General features: G+C 46.6%; 1 protein-coding gene across 1 annotated transcript in view; it reads left to right on the top strand.

The window, feature by feature from the left end:
• The first annotated feature begins 1,437 nt into the window (after positions 1-1,437).
• Positions 1,438-6,436, top strand: part of zgc:77158 (solute carrier family 45 member 3) — a 31,720-nt gene continuing 26,721 nt past the window's right edge. Inside the window, exon 1 of the mRNA XM_066649588.1 lies at positions 1,438-1,564. The gene's annotated coding sequence lies outside the window, so the exon portion shown is untranslated. The remainder of the gene's footprint in view (positions 1,565-6,436) is intronic.

Below are 6,436 nucleotides of genomic sequence, written 5' to 3'. Positions count from 1 at the left end.
CTGCGTGGGTTTCCTCCGGGTGACTGTCTGTGAGGAGTGTGGTGTGTTCTCCCTGTGTCGGCGTGGGTTTCCTCCGGGTGACTGTCTGTGAGGAGTGTGGTGTGTTCTCCCTGTGTCGGCGTGGGTTTCCTCCGGGTGACTGTCTGTGAGGAGTGTGGTGTGTTCTCCCCGTGTCTCCGGGTGCTCCGGTTTCCTCCCACAGTCCAAAAACACACGTTGGTAGGTGGATTGGCGACTCAAGAATGTCTGTAGGTGTGAGTGAATGTGTTTGTGTCTGTGTTGCCCTGTGAAGGACTGGCGCCCCCTCCAGGGTGTATTCCCGCCTTGCGCCCAATGATTCCAGGTAGGCTCTGGACCCACCGCGACCCTGAACTGGATAAGGGTAACAGATAATGAATGAATGAATGAATAACCTAAAACATATACAAGTGACCACAGCACACATCTTTTGGGCTGTTTGAGATAAGCTTGTGCCCGGAAGCATGTAATAGATATATATTTTATTCCTTGCATAAAAGAGTTTCAGGTTGCATTTCTTGATGCAGAGCAACTATTTTCTGAAGTAGCCCCAAGTCTGTATGTCCATATTTTATCAAAGTCCCATGAAGGTTTTGCATGCCATGCCAGCAGTTGTTTCCGGCACTAAACAGACTATGATTTTTTTCCAGAGTTGCTGAAATCTTCTCAGATCATTACGGTAGATGATCTAAATTCTTTGCCATCTTCCTTAGAAAAAATTTTCTTTATGAACAGCTGGACAATTCGGCTTTGGCCATTGTTTCCTTTATTTACTCCAGGCCACTCAGAAAGTCTAGCACGGGACTCCAGTACAGGAAAAAACAAAGGAAGGAAAAAAAAGTCAGTTGCGAATTTAGATCCAGCTCACGCTCAAAGCCCAATCCCACCAGGTAGAGGAGGAAAACGCATCCTGCTTTCAGCTATGTATATACAGATTTAGATTTAGCATCTTAGTATGTCAAAGCTCATTTATAGTCACTGACGTAGTATGTCAAAGCTCTTTCACTTTATCAGCACACTTTTCATTACGTTGAAATGTATTTATCTAAATAACTGTCAAACTTGACATAGACCTAGTGTCTGAAAATACACATTTAATTCTCATTTTGACTTAGTACCTGAACAGTCTGTATTTAGCTGAAATAATGAAAAGAATGTGTTGTCGTCAAAACGTGTTAGAGAGTTAGAAGAGCTTCATTATCAGTTTCTTAGACGCCTGCTAAAACAGGAGAGAAAACAACAACACACATATATATATTTTAGGGGGTGAAATGTGGTTTTAAAAATGGCCAGTCGTGCTGGTGGAGACTGATTCATACTTTTTTTCCCTCCTCCTCTGTGTCCTGGTGGGCTCCTAACGTCACCGCTCCGTCCTTCCCACAAACCCAGCCACTATTTACTCTTAGAGAGAGAGAGAGAGACTGGCTGACTGAGTCTACCCGCCATTGCTTCTTTTATTTATGTGGCCCCCCCTCAGCGGCTTCGCTTCAGTGTTTGTTTCCGTGGATTTCGGCGATGCTTCGGGAGTGAAACGGCTGAAGGACGCGTAAGTAACGCGAAACTTTCTCCGTAAAGCCTCTGTGAAATCAACTTCCCTCCGCTCTCATTCACTACTGTCGTGAAGCCGCTCAGAAAGCCGTCCTCCTCTTCGCCGCTGCGCTCAGAGCCTCGCAGACGGTGAGCGGAGTGGCCGGCGGTGGCTGTGACGTGCTCTTTCCACAGGAATGTGACTAATGTGGGGTAGTTTTGGAAGCGGTTTAGACCCTGAAACTTAACGGGTCTGCGACTCTCAAGCCTTCAGACAAACTTCTGTTTAACCGTTTTTCCGGGCTCTACTCTTAGCTGGCACCAGTTGCTTTACTAGTTACTGAAAAGCGGCTGAGGTTTGAGTGTCTTTCGCCGAGGGTCTGGCGCCGCTGTCTGTAGTGTAGCCCCCCACTGTGCTGACACACGGCTGAGGGGGAGGTGACTCAAATATTTATTTTTTAGTATTTAAAAAAAGATTTGCTCTGTGTTTTGGGGTTGTTGTCGTATCCAGTCCTGTCTTCCTCTGAATTTCAACCTGAGGTAACAGCATCTACCACTGAGTAATGACTACAGGAGAAAACCCTCTGTACTTCTCTGAGGTAGTCATCTCATTTGGACTAATGAAGTGAATACAGGCTTTTATATTTGGTCACATTTCCATCCTGGGCAGCCGTTATGAGTCACTAGGCACTGTTTATGGAAGTCTAGACATGTATGCATTAATAGCCTCTGAAAATTCTCTTCATTGTGTTTAGAGAAGCTTAATAAGGAGACGTGTAGTTCTGAAGAATTCGCTTGTTCTGTTGGATGCGTTCAAACAAAAACCGCCAGTGTTATTACCCCTTTAAGATACTAGGACCTCCTGACAAGTCCTTTACATGTCTCAAAATGTACCTGTCTACGTTGGTAGAGGGATTACTACCTGTACTCGCCGTTCTTGGAAACCAAAGTGTTGTGTAAGGCCACGAGGGCTTCACCCCAGAGCGCATCTGCTCCATCCTTGAGAAATGCTCTTCACCCTGGTTGGCCTGAGCAGACCGGCTGTACCCAGCTCCTCTAATGCTGCACATCGGAGGATCATGACACGCAGCCCACAGGGCCACTCGAGCTATGCAAGGGCTTTTTCTCTAGTCTTAATCACACATGTCACTCTCTCTGTCAGCAGTCTCCAGACTGCATTTATTCACTGCTAAAATGATGTAACTGAGAAGAAACTCATCATTTTCATCTGAGACCGGAGAACGTGGCGAGGATGTTTGCCTGACCTGTGATTTCTGAACGGGCTGGTTCTCTGTGCTGAAAAAAATGTAGAGATATATGAAAAATGTGGACACCTCTGGTGTAATGACAGGATTGGTTGAAGATACGTGAAAATGATACGTGAATTTCTACCAAAAGAAGGCTGTGGTTTTTTCTCCCTGTGTCTGCGTGGGTTTCCTCCGGGTGACTGTCTGTGAGGAGTGTGGTGTGTTCTCTCTGTGTCTGCGTGGGTTTCCTCCGGGTGACTGTCTGTGAGGAGTGTGGTGTGTTCTCTCTGTGTCTGCGTGGGTTTCCTCCGGGTGACTGTCTGTGAGGAGTGTGGTGTGTTCTCCCTGTGTCTGTGTGGGTTTCCTCCAGGTGACTGTCTGTGAGGAGTGTGGTGTGTTCTCTCTGTGTCTGCGTGGGTTTCCTCCAGGTGACTGTCTGTGAGGAGAGTGGTGTGTTCTCCCTGTGTCTGCGTGGGTTTCCTCCGGGTGACTGTCTGTGAGGAGTTGGTGTGTTCTTCCTGTGTCTGCGTGGGTTTCCTCCGGGTGACTGTCTGTGAGGAGTTGGTGTGTTCTTCCTGTGTCTGCGTGGGTTTCCTCCGGGTGACTGTCTGTGAGGAGTGTGGTGTGTTCCCTGTGTCTGCGTGGGTTTCCTCCGGGTGACTGTCTGTGAGGAGTGTGGTGTGTTCTCTCTGTGTCTGCGTGGGTTTCCTCCGGGTGACTGTCTGTGAGGAGTGTGGTGTGTTCTCCCTGTGTCTGCGTGGGTTTCCTCCGGGTGACTGTCTGTGAGGAGTGTGGTGTGTTCTCTCTGTGTCTGCGTGGGTTTCCTCCGGGTGACTGTCTGTGAGGAGTGTGGTGTGTTCTCCCTGTGTCTGCGTGGGTTTCCTCCGGGTGACTGTCTGTGAGGAGTGTGGTGTGTTCTCTCTGTGTCTGCGTGGGTTTCCTCCGGGTGACTGTCTGTGAGGAGTGTGGTGTGTTCTCCCTGTGTCTGCGTGGGTTTCCTCCGGGTGACTGTCTGTGAGGAGTGTGGTGTGTTCTCTCTGTGTCTGCGTGGGTTTCCTCCGGGTGACTGTCTGTGAGGAGAGTGGTGTGTTCCCTGTGTCTGCGTGGGTTTCCTCCGGGTGCTCTGGTTTCTTGAATTTGAGGCCTGCATCTTGTTCCAAAAGAGTTTGGACAGTGGCATGTTGTAATGGCCACTGTGTAAGTTGTACATGCATTCAAATGTGCTGAAGTGTGTTCTTTGCCGAAGTGCAGTTAAAATACAACAAAACTTGATATTTTTGCGGGGCACCCAAACTTTTGCATCTGACTATTCCCAGTGTTTAATCTGGTCCCAGTGCTGAGCTCTTGTTAATCCACTTTCACTGTTGTCTGTCCTAGTGAAGGACCAAAACGATTCCTGGGCTCCTCAGTTTAGATATTGAACATCCACCAGGCCCTGATCTCAAGATCACTTGTGGAACACAAGAACAGCATGCTCTAACACATTTAGCTATAATTCAGTCTGAGCCGTCCATCAGTCTGTTATTGTAGATGAGTCCTAGTCTGCTCAGTACACAAGAAATGGCCGGTTTCTGGAATTTGCCTAATTGAGTGACTAGAATTCCCAACAGGAACCCCTCTGCTCTCTTTATCTTCTGTACTGGAACTTTCAATGCGTCTGGGACACACAAAGGCATTCCGTAACTCTCCCGTGGCCCCAAGGTCAGAGTCCATGCCGCGTCTCTATAATGGCAGGTGAATGTGGTTCTCCAAAATGGAGACTTCAGCCAGCTGACTTCAGAATGTCACCTTCGCATCCTTTTTTTTAAGTATATGGTTAATGCACTGGTTGTGAGAGCCAAAGTATTCCTGAAAGCATGTGCAAAGAAGGCACCTGTGTTCTCTGAGCAATAGACAGGCTGCCCCTGAGCTCAGACCTCAACGTCACTGAATGCTTGGGAGTAGTCAGATCTTGAGAGTACCTGCAGACTGATCTTTGGAGGTGTGCAAATATATTACGATTTCTGTGAAAAAACGATGAGTTTCAGGGAAAAAAAAAAGAAATAGAAATATTTATTTGGCAAGTCTTCTATCTAATTCTCTAAGGTTACTATGTTTCCTCATTATTTCCTCTGATGCTGCACCCAAATAAATGTATAGCTTTTTTTACCTGGAAATAAAATAAATGAAGGGTAGTCTCTGACTTTTCTGTTTGGAAAAAGTTTCCACTTCATATGCAGACGAGTCATTGAAGATGTTGTAACTCTCATGTGGATTAAACTGTTTAGACCACACTCATGTATTGAACACCCATTTAATTGTCTTTCTTTTTCACTGAAAGTAGGTTTTAGTTGTGGATTAAGCCTGATCCAGGTTCACCAAACATTTCTTTCATGCAGATTAAGCTTAATGGATTATGTGGGATTTTCAGGAGAGTACAGCCATTAACGAACTAAGCCCACAACTTGTCGTGAAGCTACCCCACAGAATAGGTGAAGGCCTTGAGTGGACTGAGAACAGTTTGCTTCTCATTCACCGGTAGCCGACAAGCCTCTACTGACTCACCTCAAACGAGAAAGCTGAAAGATCTGGAACACTTAGGGACCGTTCGGGTGCGCTGCGGTACTTTCTGAATGATGTCTCCACCCACCCAGCCTTAGATGGGCTTCATGGCAGGATGACAATGGTAATGATAGCTGCCAAATGCAAGCGTGTGTGTGGGAACCCTGGCAGCCACTTTGTTCAGCAGTGACTCGACCAACTGTTTATTATCTGCCTCTACCTACATAGTGCTTAAAGCACTTTCTCAGCGCCATGAGTTCCCAGAACAGGCTGCAGTCGTGTGCAGTTGCTGTTTACTCTGGCAGGGCTGATGCTGTTTACATGGCGTTTGCAGAGAAAGTACGTGGAAATATCTGTAATTATCCAATAATGACGTCCCACATTAATTAGACTTTCTGTTCAGCCCCTGTAAGAGCATACACAGTGGAAGACAGCCCAATAATTATCAGCGAGGCATACACAAACAAGCAAGAGTACAGTTCTTTGCAAAACACAAAATTAATGAACTTGGTAGCATTTGTAAAGAATTTGGAAACATTGCAGTAGAACAAAACCCTCACGTCCATGCATAAACACAATGTCCAAGTTGAGTTTATAGTGTTTAGAGAGTTTAAGTCGTGAAGGCGCCACTGAGACACATCCAAGTGATGGAGAAGTTGCCAATTTCTAACAAACATTATTATTTAATGTGACTCATTTTTTTTTCCAAATATAGAGCACTTGCCAAGATCTGTGGTATGATATGCCTGGTGGGTGTGTTAGCTATGAAAGCTCTTATATGTGCTTATATGTGGAATCATTGGGCGCAAGGCAGGAACACACCCTCGAGGGGGCGCCGGTCCTTTGCAGGGCAACACATACTCACACACCAAGGGACACTTTTTGAGTCGCCAATCGCCTATTAACATGAGTTTTTGGATCGTGGGGGAACCGGAGCACCTGGTGGAAACCCACGTGGACATGGGGGGGGCGGCTACTGAGTCAGGTGTTATAAGATGCTGTGTCATGTCACCCCCAACAACCCGGTGTCCCTTGCCATAGGTGTATATTCAACTTGGCACATTGGTAACCAACAACTTCCAATGGGAATAACCTGTATAAAC

The sequence above is a fragment of the Hoplias malabaricus genome, chromosome 17 (genome assembly GCF_029633855.1).
Source record: "Hoplias malabaricus isolate fHopMal1 chromosome 17, fHopMal1.hap1, whole genome shotgun sequence".
Taxonomy (NCBI): domain Eukaryota; kingdom Metazoa; phylum Chordata; class Actinopteri; order Characiformes; family Erythrinidae; genus Hoplias; species Hoplias malabaricus.
This window is presented reverse-complemented; position numbering and strand designations above follow the sequence as displayed.